Below are 12362 nucleotides of genomic sequence, written 5' to 3'. Positions count from 1 at the left end.
CTGCAGATAGTGATTTGGCAAAGGAAGAAACTGGAGACAGTCTTTACTTGGAAAATATTTATTCATAGAGTGAAACATTATGTGTACATTTCGCTTGATGTCGCTCTACTCTTCTGTCATGAAGTATGGGCACACTTTACAAATTGTGCACCCAGATGGCATGTCAGTCCTCTGACACCTCTATGAAGGGTTGGGAATTTTAAAGGAAGGACAGCAAGGTAGTGAGGGGTGGGGAGCTGGGAACTGCACTCCTTCAATTAACTTGCCGTAAAGGCTCACTGAAGAACTTTTTAACAGACTGGAGAAGGAGAGAATCAAATTTTCAATGTTAATAACGGGATGAGTGCCTTAGTGAACAGCTGCCGGTAGCACAGCAGAGAGCCATTATTCATCGTGATTGCTGCTGAAAAATAAAGAAGAGGAATAGTCAAATTGAACTACACAAGCAGTCACGCAAAGATCCATCATTTCAGCTGTCTTGAGTATTTGAGCAGTTAGCATTCAGGTACTTGTGTAGACCATTGAGGCTGGTGGTCAGCTGCCCTCCTGCTCTCTTCCTCCAGGCAACAGCGTAACCAGTAATGGCCAGAGTTTGAGTTTTTGAATGGCCCACGGTCACAAGGTCCCACCAGGAGCGCCAAATGTGTCTCCAGACCAATTCCGGGTTTTTGCCTCTAACGAGGCGTGACATCGAGACTGGCAGCAATCCAGCTGTCGAGTTCCCTTCCCCGGAACTGAAAATCCATCACATGGTGTCACCATACACAATCAAGCAAAAAAAAGCCTATTTAATTTGACGCAGCAGTGTAATACCTCAGCCTGGTCTGATGATCATTACTGACTTTGAGCTCAGTTAGATGGCAGGACCGGTGTAATATCACATGATGGTTTCATTACACCTTTTTAAAATTCCTGATGATGAATTAAGGATAGATAGACAGATTCAGGATCAGCAAAGTTTCACTTTTATCCCCAATCCCCCCGGTGTGACACTCTGTTACTACAACCTCGCAGGCCATGGTTCAAACCTGAACTCCTGCAGAAGTCTTGTTTTCTCCAATAATTCCCTTTAATGTTAGGCATCTACGATCTACGTTAACATTCATAGACTGACAGCGAGGTTTGATGATCAAATAAAATGTGACAGTATTGATTTCAGGAAGCAATTAATAATGGACATTTTTGACGCAGAATGGAACAACACCCACACAAATAATTAATGAATGCCTGACTATATTTCTATGCTATCTTCCAAGACAGAACCTGACTGATCTGATCAAAACATCTTTGGTGCCTGAACATTTCCTGCCTAACAGTGAATCGTCCTGATAACATTATGATCAAACATACAATGCCTTCTTGTCTACAGGAATAGGAGCATCAGAATGAAGAAGTTATTTCATTTACATGGACTGACACCCAGATGCTTCACTTAGCATTTCAAAGCAAAGCTCCACCTCCTGCTGTGGTAATATTGGGCCCGATTTCCTTGTCAAAGCCATCGCGAGGCTAATAGCGCACGCTATTATCTCTCCAAAACCACCCTGGAAATTTCAGGCAAGGGTCAGATGAGCAGTGAACTTTCTCCAAAGGTTCCAGTCTGAGTTGAGCAAATTTTGTCATTAGCTTTGCGAAAACAGCGTCTCACATTTGATCTCAACATTGACATGCATCGAACGGCGTGAGGTTGCTGTATTTGCACAGAAGCTACAAACTAAACTCGCCACACAAAACAGAATTGTGTCATCACAAGCGCAAGTATCCTTCAGATGAGGTGAGAATTGTTAACTGCTGCCAATCAACCTCACTGGTCTGAATTGGGTTCCCCCTGTGGCCTAGTGGTATAGGTCACTGAACTGGTGATCCACATACCTAGACAAATGCTCTGGGGGCCCCAGACTTGAATCCCATCATGGTTGATGGTTACATTTGAATTTGAATTCTGAAATAATCCTCCTGTATCCTAGTGGTATAGATCACCGAACTAGGAATCCACAAAGCTAGACTAATGCTTTGGGGTTCCAAATCTCACCGTGGTAGATGGTAAATCATCCTGGGGCAGGCATGGATGAGCTGAAAAGTTTTATCTCTTTTAGCGGCTGCTCTTTTACTCTGTCCCTCAGTCTATTTGATTTAGTTTACTTGGTTACCTGACCTATCTCAAAATAGGGTATTGGTCGCTGAACCGGTAAACCACATACCTAGAGCAATGCTTTGGCGGGAGCCATGGTAGACGGTTAAATTTGAATTCTACAATAAACCTCCTGTGGCAGGCGAGGCTTGCGCGCACCTTATTATTTTGCTCATTGAAGATTGATGAAAGTTTTCAACAATAGCAACATGTTGGGTCACCGGCTGCTGTGCAAGGGCCACCATATAGAATGGGTGGGCACCGAGTCCCTCATCTACCAGGCCAACGTGGTGGAGTACCTGACTGCTGAGATCTTCAGGTTAGCCAGCAACGCAGCCCAGGACAGCAAGAAGACCCATACCATTCCCGTCCCCCCTTCCCCCCCTCCACCTGCAGTGTGCTGTCTGCAACAGCAAGGAGCTCAACAAGCTGCTGGGAGGGGTCAGCATCGCTCAGGGTGGGGTCCTGCTCAATATCCCGCTGTGCTGCTGGACAAGAAAACTGGACACCCCACCCCAGCAAGGTCTATGTTTGAAGGGGCAAAATAAGAAAAAGAAAATCAACTGTTATAAATGTGGGGTTTACCAGTGTGGTGTTTGGGATGGGGGGGAATCAATGGCCTCCCCTGAATTGTGTGCACTGAGGTAACCTGCACTTCATTCTTTGTATAAAAATAGAATTAAATAGTCTTTGAATTAAATAGTCCTCTCTTCCCAAGAACTGAATCACTCAATGTCAGCCTTCGTGTCTGGCTGATTGACTGTGGTCAGGTCAATTTGTTGGTGTTGATTCTTGGTCCATTAACACCAAGACTGTAGAACACGTGAGCTGATAATAATATAAATGAAATGTCTGTCATTCCCAGTGGATGCCAGTGAAATGTTGTGAAGCTGGGAGGTATGTATGGCCTTGCAACAATGCAGTGGAACTGAAATTCAATCTGACAGAAACCATTTGTATCTAATCATTTCCCATGTTCAGCAAGGACAGGTGTATAAGCAGAATTGTTTCTGAAGCAAACTGATTTTATTCCGATGGATATAATCCTAATCACGTCCAAAACTGTGTCGCAAATGGAATTACTCTTGGCCGTTGTTCCAACTGCTGTTTGCTGATCAAGTTTTGCAATGAGGCTTTTGCAAAGCCCTGTACAGTAACAAAAGGGCAAGTTATGTCAAAACTATCAGGGAGACATTTGTTAACCTTTCCCCTCATCCCCACCCTACCCCGTAAGCCCTCAACCCACATACCTGTATCTCCCTATTCAGTGTTCTTCCCCTTGCTGAAGGCTGGCTGAAGCAAAGATTCCTTCTGATTGCCTCATATCTAAAGCATCTTCTACAAATGCGCAGATAGCAATTGGCAAGAGGTCAAAAAGCAGTCAAGCATAAAATAACTGTCTGAGGTGGACCAAAATGCCTCGACACTGCGGTGTCTCCTGAGAAAACACTGACGACAAAACAAAAGCAAACCTTCATCAAATCTTCTGGCAGGAAAAGAAAGTTTTAATAAAAATTGTCACACAGCTGCTCTGGGAGCCACTCACTGCAAAGCAAGACTGATGGACCATGAAGGAAAGTTATAAATGGCGCATCCAGCAACTTTGCACAGTGTGTGGACAACAATGGGAAGTGACAGTCATTACTGGCCTTACACATTACAAAGTAGATGAGAGCATCTGATTTCAATACAATGGGGTCAATTCCTTGAAAGCAGAAAGGGAGCCCATGAAAAAATAAGGGCAAATTTTGCCGTTCCCGGACACCACGGGAATTGGAGCGGGCGAGGGGTGGACCATGTAAAGGTCTGTTGACCTCGGGCAGGATTTTCCTGCCAGAAAATCCTGCCCGGTTTTTTTTATACTTTCGTGGAATGTGGCTAGGTCAACATTTATTGCCCATCCCTAATTGTCCTTCAGAAGGTGGTGGTGAGCTGCCTTTTTAAACTACTGCAGTCGCTGAGATGTAGGTACTCCCAGAGTGCTGTTAGGGAGGGTGTTCCAGGATTTTGACTCAACAACAATGAAGGAACGGCGATATATTTCCAAGTCAGGATGGTGTATGGCTTGGAGGGGTACTTCCTGAATATGGTATTTCCATATGTCTGCTGCCTTTGTCCTTCTTCGTGCTAGTGGTCATAGGTTTGGTGGGTATGGAGGGAGCCTTGGTGAGTCTTCAGTGGTGTAGGGAGTGAATGTTTGTGGATGGGTGCCAATCAAGTGGGAAAAATAGTAAACATTCCAAGGTACTTCACTGGAGGGCCATCAAACAAATATTGACATTGAACTGCATGAAGAGACAGTCGACTAAAACATTGGTCATAAAGATAGATTTTAAGAAGTGTCTTAAAGGAGATCAGCGATGGAGAGACAGGGAGATCAAGGAAATACTTGAGCTCTGACCTTGAAGGCATGGAGTGATTAAAGTCAGGGATAGTTAAGAGGCTGGATTTGAAGCAGCACAGAGTTCTCAGAGAGTTGCAGGGCAGAAGGAGATTAGAGAGATAGGGTTGGGGAGGACTGGGAAATTACACAGTATGATATTATCAAATCAATGTTGAACATGTTTGCCTCAGATTCCTCACCTGAAATTTCCTCTACAGGGTATTGGAAGTGCAACAGGGAGGTGTATTCTGGCTCTTTAATCTGTTGATCTTATCTCAACTGCTGGGGATACAAGGGGTAGCATGCACCCTCATCTACAGTGCTACACTGAGGTGAGTTGATTCCCTTTGGGCTCTGCAACAGGATCACTGGAAATGTCATTCCACTGGGGCAATTGGAACAGAGTGGGCAGGACTGTTTGCAATAGGTCAGGGTAGGAATGGTTCCCAAAGAGGTTTCTCGATGTCATGAGGACTGGGAAGAAGAAGCACTCACCCATTTCTGGAGTGTATCTGGTTTCCGTCCCAAATTTTCACACACTCCAAGAACTAGATGAGTGAGGAAGAGTAGATTCCTACTCATGTGCCATCTCCTGCCTTCAAATCCAGGGAAGGGCAATGGTGACTGTTTCAGACTCGCTCTTACTAGAGTCCCATTTACCATGGTCGAGCACGCCAGCAAAAGAGGATCCCTCAAGAATTCCCCTGACATACAATAAATATCTCCGCCGTTTGAGGGGCCAACCTATGATGGAAAAAGTTACAAGGAAATAATGGCCCTTTCAAAGTGAACATATATATAAGATAGGTCAGTCAGGGCACTTTGAACATAATTGTTGTGATGGTCTGCTAAGAAATAAAGTGAAGGGTTGAGTTTATCTCCTCGGGGATGGAGGAAGGAGCAAGCCATCCAGTCCTCTGCAGTGTGAAAACTGGTCTGGAGATGTTAACTCTGTGATTTCTGTTGTGTAGCTTCCCCACTGATTGCAGTGGACAGTGTTACCAGCCAATGGGTGAGTAAGGGATTTTGGGTCACAGAATCACTCCAATGAGGATATCAATGAACGATGGGTGATCGGGGATTATGGCTGAGGGTTCCTCTTGCCCCATAGTCACCCAACCAAGCCTCAGATTAAAATTGCAGTCGGACATTCTGATGATTGCATCGGAGCCCGATTTACCTGCCCTGAGACAGAGGCTGAAATGACAGGAAGGCAGCAGGAATCATAGAATCATAGAAACCCTACAGTGCAAAAAGAGGCCATTCGGCCCATCGAGACTGCACTGACCACAATCCCACCCAGACCCTATTCCCATAACCCCAAATATTTACCTTACTAATCCCCTGACATGAAGGATGCCAAATGTCTGTGGCCATTCTAACTGCTCGGCCTGTCCTGTTTTCCTGCTGGAGGGTTAAAATTGGCCTTTGGATGTCTTATGTGGCTTTGCATAAAGTGAAACTGTCAACAGTCCCCGGAGTCAGGCTGTGCGTCATCATTAGGGCAGCACGGTAGCACAGTGGTTAGCACTGCTGCTTCACAGTTCCAGGGTCCCGGGTTCGATTCCCGGCTCGGGTCACTGTCTGTGTGGAGTTTGCACATTCTCCCCGTGTCTGCGTGGGTTTCCTCCGGGTGCTCCGGTTTCCTCCCACAGTCCAAAGATGTGCGGGTTAGGTTGATTGGCCAGGTTAAAAATTGCCCCTTAGAGTCCTGGGATGTGTAGGTTAGAGGGATTAGCGGGTAAATATGTGGGGGTAGGGCCTGGGTGGGATTGTGGTCGGTGCAGACTCGATGGGCCGAATGGCCTCCTTCTGCACTGTAGGGTTTCTATGATTTCTATGATTGTGTCTGTGGATTTACAACATGCTGTCCACAGTGCCAGGCAGGCAAGAGAATCTGCAGATTACTGTTACAGATATCAGCGAACAAACACTGAATGCACTCATAAGACCTTGTTCTGTCCCTTATTGCAATGGAGGTGTTAAACGCTCACAATAAATGGGCTAAAGTTTTGGATATCATAATAGTCCACAGGTTAGAAGGATGTGCAAATAGGGTTTGATGAAGCAGGGAGTGAGGAGGCATGGCACAGTGGTTAGCACTGCTGCCTCATAGCTCCAGGGACCCTGGGTTCGATTCCAGCCTTGGGTCACTGTCTGTGTGGAGTTTGTATGTTCTTCCTGTGTCTGTGTGGGTTTCCTTCGGATGCTCCGGTTTCTTCCCACAGTCCAAAGATGTGCAGGTTAGGTGGATTGGCCATGTTAAATTGCCCCTTAGTGTCAGTGGCAGTAGCTAGGGTAAATGCATGGGGTTGTGGGGATAGGGCCTGGGTGGGATTGTGGTCGGTGCAGACTCGATGGGCTGAATGGCCTCCTTCTGCACTGTAGGGATTCTATGATTCTATGATTCACACCAGCATGGGCCATTTAGGCTGGGTTGGCTGTTTGTGTGCTGTAAATACTAGCATTTCTATGAGTATGTTAACCCTCTGTCCATTAATATCGCCAACAAGAATGAATCATTTCTGATTTTGCAGAACATTATCACACAGTCACACCGGGGTTTCAGAGAGTGAATGCAGTGCCCACTGTGGAAGTGAGTCAGACCTGGGAGATCCCAAGATAAAAGCAAATTACTGCAGATGTTGGAATCTGAAACAAACTCACCCTGACTCAAAACATTGGCTTTATTCTCTCTCCACGGATGCTGTCAGACCTGCTGAGATTTCCAGCTTTTTTTGCTTTTGTGTCTGGGAGGTTGGATTCTCAGTCTGGGTTGAGTTAGTTGATTACAGCTGGGGCGGGGAATGGATTGCTGCATTTAATCCCAGCCCTGAGGGTCGGGAAGAAGAATGTTAACTGGGATTCCACTGTTTTCCTGCCACGCTTTCCCGAGAGTGTTATCATTAAGGCAAGGACAGCATCAAACCAGCCGCACTGTCCCTCACAGTCAAACAGCCAATGAGATTTGCTGAAAGGCTCACAACGGATACTGGTGTGGAGTATCAGAGGGAACCTACTACATCAGAAAAGTTGGCATATTAGGGGAAAGGAATGGGATTGGAGGTGGGGGTGGGGGGAAGGCGGGGAGGGGGGGGGGGGGGTTGGAAAAATAATTTGGAGCAGAGGTTCAGAGGTAGGCTTTTAGTTGTGTCTGCCTGTTTAGAAAAAGTACACCAGAAATCATGTCAGTGTTCATGGGAGCTCAGTCACGTCTTTCATTTCTTGTAGTGCTGTGTGTACGAGTCATTCCTAAAGCAGTGTATTGGCTATGTGATGCCAATCAGTTGCTGTGTTAATGTAATAAAGCAGGCAGTGCAGGAGGCACTTGACTCCGGAGTAGCTATATAATATATCTGTCATAATAATATATGCACAAACTCACTTCACATTACTCATCTGTATCAAATGTCAGGCTCAGGCGCTGCACCAGCCTCCTATGCCCCTGTGGCACTATTGTTTTCCACACTCTCTGCTGCCTAAGCCAAGCTGAGTACAAAAAGCAGCCGGGAGGCTTGTTGGCTCTGCACATTGTACCACAGAGTATTGTGACTCTGGTATTGATAGCCCCATCCTGCAGTATGGATAAATAATTCAAGCAGCTAATCTGTTCAATAGGCTGCATAAATCTAAAAGATTTTGCAGTGTGGCTCAGATACCTCTTGTTTAAAATTGTTATTCAATGAAACTGATGATTCAGATTTGTTTAAGAACAGATTGCTCCAGTTTTAACTCCAGTTCAGTGCATGTGTAGCTGGGCAGTGTGTGGGCAGTCAGTGGGCAGTGAGTGGGCAGTTCGTGATCAGTGTGTGGGCAGCGGGTGGTCAGTGTGTAGGTCATGTGTGGGTAGCTTGTGGTCAGTGTGTATCATGGGTGGAGAGTTCATAGTCAGTTTGTAGGCCATGGGTGGAAAGCAGGTGGTCAGTATATGGGCCATGGGTGGGCAGCTCATGGGCAGCTCATGGGCAGTCTATAAGCTATGGATGGGCAGTGCATGGACAGAATGTGGTTAGTGTGAAGGTCTTTGGCGTCGAGGGCATTGTCTTCCCACTTGATACTTAGAATATGGCTAAGAGTATGTGTGTGCAAAGTCTTTTCTCATGCTTTGTGTAAATATTCCAGCTCTCACTGTTTCACAGCAGTGTGCTCAGAAAGCTCATTTACTTCACCCAGACCTTGCTGTTAAAGGTTAATTTCCTATTACTTGAAATCTGGCTCCCACGCATTGGCCACGACTGAATTGGGAAAGTTATCAGTAATGGACAAGAACTATAGGCAGTTTGCACTTAATGTGCGTTACAACACTCACTCCAAAGACCTCACCGCCAGAAGGTTTCACAGATCTGATCTCTGACACTAAATAGATTTAATTATCATCTGCAGAAAGCATCTACAATATGTTTTCATACTCATTTTCACAGGGCAGCTTGTAACCAGATCACACATTACTGTAAAATACGTCTTTTGTTGCATCTAGGCTTAACAGATGGGATATGCTAATGTGTGACAATGATGATGATGGTGTGCCACTAACACTAGTCATTCATGCGTTAGACTCTCAAGAACAGATACTGAGTGTGCCTATAGTCTTATAGTCCAAGACTGGAGGACTCAGTCTCAGAACAGGGCGACAGTGATGGAGATAGCAATGCAAAATAAACACTGATGTAATCGAAGGAACCACAGAGTGAAGAATCTTTGGAAGGAACTTGAGGGATTTTGGCAGTAGATGGAGGCACACTGGAGAGAGGTAATGTTAACTGTACCTGGGGAGCAGTCGCTGCTTTTACCCCACCCGTTAGCTACCTCGAGGACCTGCAAAGAGACCAGTAGTGGTAGATATAGACACGTCATTTTCCCTAGTGCCAAGCAACATCAGGTCTTCTTGAAAAGGAGCCAAGGCTTCATATTGGGGGCAATTCTCCCAGTCCACTGTGCTGCTTGAGTAGCACAGCAGGCCAGGAGACAGCGGGGGCCATTTTGTGGGCTTCCTGCTGGGCGCCACGGCCTCCACACATCTCCAGGACCAAGTTTTCCAGCATCATCAGTGCTTTCATTATGCAGTAGGTCCTATAATGTATAATGAATGGATAACGTTCCTTTAATGCAGCGTGTATGGGATTCCATCACAAATTTTCATTCCATTATTAAAATCTTTGATGCCTACATTAGCCCAAGGCAAAATTCAGCTGTTGGAAGAGTATGTTTTAACCAAGCTTGCAATGCTCTGGGAAATTGACTGCATCAGTCATAAGAACATAAGAACATAAGAACTAGGAGCAAGAGTAGGCCATCTGGCCCCTCGAGCCTGCTCCGCCATTCAATAAGATCACGGCTGATCTTTCTGTGGACTCAGCTCCACTTACCCGCCCGCTCACCATAATCCTTAATTCCTTTACTGTTCAAAAACTTATCTATCCTTGCCTTAAAAACATTCAATGAGGTAGCCTCAACTACTTCACTGGGCAGGGAATTCCACAGATTCACAACCTTGTGTGAAGAAGTTCCTCCTCAATTCAGTCCTAAATCTGCTTCCCCTCATTTTGAAACTATGCCCCCTAGTTCTAGTTTCACCCGCCAGTGGAAACAACTTCCCTACTTCTATCTTATCTATTCCCTTCATAATCTTATATGTTTCTATAAGATCTCCCCTCATTCTCCTGAATTCCAATGAGTATAGCCCCAGTCTACTCAGTCTCTCCTCATAAGCCAACCCTCTCAACTCTGGAATCAACCTAGTGAATCTCCTCTGCACCCCCTCCAGTGCCAGTATATCCTTTCTCAAGTAAGGAGACCAAAACAGTACACAGTACTCCAAGTGTGGCCTCACCAGCACCTATACAGCTGCAACATAACCTCGCTGTTTTTAAACTCCATCCCTCTAGCAATGAAGAACAAAATTCCATTTGCCTTCTTAATTACCTGCTGCATCTGCAAACCAACTCCTTGAGATTCCTGCACAAGGACACCCAGGTCCCTCTGCACAACAGTATGTTGCAATTTTTTACCATTTAAGTAATAGTCCATTTTGTTGTCATTCCTACCAAAATGGATGACCTCACATTTATCAACATTGTACTCCATCTGCCAGACCCTCGCCCACTCACTTAGATTATCTATATCCCTTTGCAGACTTTCAGCGTCCTCTGCACACCCATCTCAGTGTCATCTGTGAATTTTGACACACTACACTTGGCCCTAACTCCAAATCATCTATGTAAATTGTAAACAATTGCGGTCCCAACACTGATCCCTGAGGCACACCACTAGTCACAGATCGCCAACCAGAAAAACACCCATTTACCCCCACTCTTTGCTTTCTGTTCGTTAACCAATCCTCTATCCATGCTAATACATTACCCGTAACACCGTGCACCTTTATCTTATGTAGCAGTCTTTGGTGTGGCACCTTGTCAAATGCCTTCTGGAAATCCAGATGCACCACATCCACAGGTTCCCCATTGTCCACTGCACATGTAATGTTCTCAAAGAATTCCACCAAATTAGTCAAACATGACCTGTCCTTCATGGGACACCAATGGGACAATTTATATCCAGATGTTTCACTATTTCTTCCTTGATGATAGATTCAAGCATTTTCCCTACTACAGAAGTTAAGCTAACTGGCCTATAGTTACCTGCCTTTTGTCTACCTCCTTTTTTAAACAGTGGTGTCACATTTGCTGTTTTCCAATCTGCGGGAACCACCCCAGAGTCCAGAATTTTGGTAAATTACCACTAATGCAGTTGCTATTTCTCCCGCCATCTCGTTTAGTACCCTGGGATGTATTCCATCAGGACCAGGAGACTTGTCTACCTTTAGCCCTGTTAACTTGCCCAACACTACCTCTTTCATGATAATGATAGTTTCTAGGTTCTCACCTACCATAGCCTTCCAAATTTTTGGCATGTTATTTGTGTCTTCCACTGAAGACCGACACAAAATACCTGTTCAATGCCTCAGCCATTTTCTCATTTCCAGTTATGACATCCCCCTTCTCATCCTCTAAAGGACCAATGTTTATTTTCGCCACACTTTTTCATTTTATATATTTGTAAAAACTTTTGCTATCTTTAGTCCTTACTGATCAATATTGCCTCGCTCGCTCTTGCAGATACGAGGCTGAAGGATGAGCTGATCCAAGATCGCAAAGCCTTGTGTGTTCAAGATGCGAAAATCTCTGACTTTCTGCAGACCACAGGTGATCTGACACTGGATGAAGTGCTCCAGTATGTGATGCAGACAAGCGTAGAGCATTTAATCAGGCTATCGTTCATGGTGATACCGAGACTTAACAAGACTCTGTAGATTGGGTAGACTCGAGGACAGCAACCCCACTCATACAAAACCCCCCCAGCAAAGCAGCACAGACACCATGACTGCCCAGCATGGAGAACGGAATCTTAGCTGTGTGGAGAACTGGACATTTCAAGGATTTCTGCAAATCCAACTATTTTCATCAAAGCGCCAGATGAGAAAATATTTTTAAAAATATTTTCACTGGATGTGGGCTTTGCTGGCTGGGCAAGCATTTATTGTCCACATTTGTAAAACATACTGGGGGTGATTCTCCCAGTCCGCTGCATTGCTCGAGTACCACAGTGGGCCAGGAGACATCAGCATATTGTTGGCTTCCTGCTGGGCGTCAAGGCCTCTATCATCTCCGGGACCACATTTTTCAGCGTCATCAGCTCCATGCTGATTTCAATATAAAATCTTCATTTGCATCTGATTAGCGGGCCCAGAGACTTCAGGTCCGGGCCCATTAACATCTCCCCCCCGCCCCCCGGCCAAGAATGGTTCCTTCCAGTGGTATTTACTCCTGCTCACCACTAACAGGAAACAGG

The sequence above is a fragment of the Mustelus asterias genome, chromosome 12 (genome assembly GCF_964213995.1).
Source record: "Mustelus asterias chromosome 12, sMusAst1.hap1.1, whole genome shotgun sequence".
NCBI lineage: Eukaryota > Metazoa > Chordata > Chondrichthyes > Carcharhiniformes > Triakidae > Mustelus > Mustelus asterias.
This window is presented reverse-complemented; position numbering follows the sequence as displayed.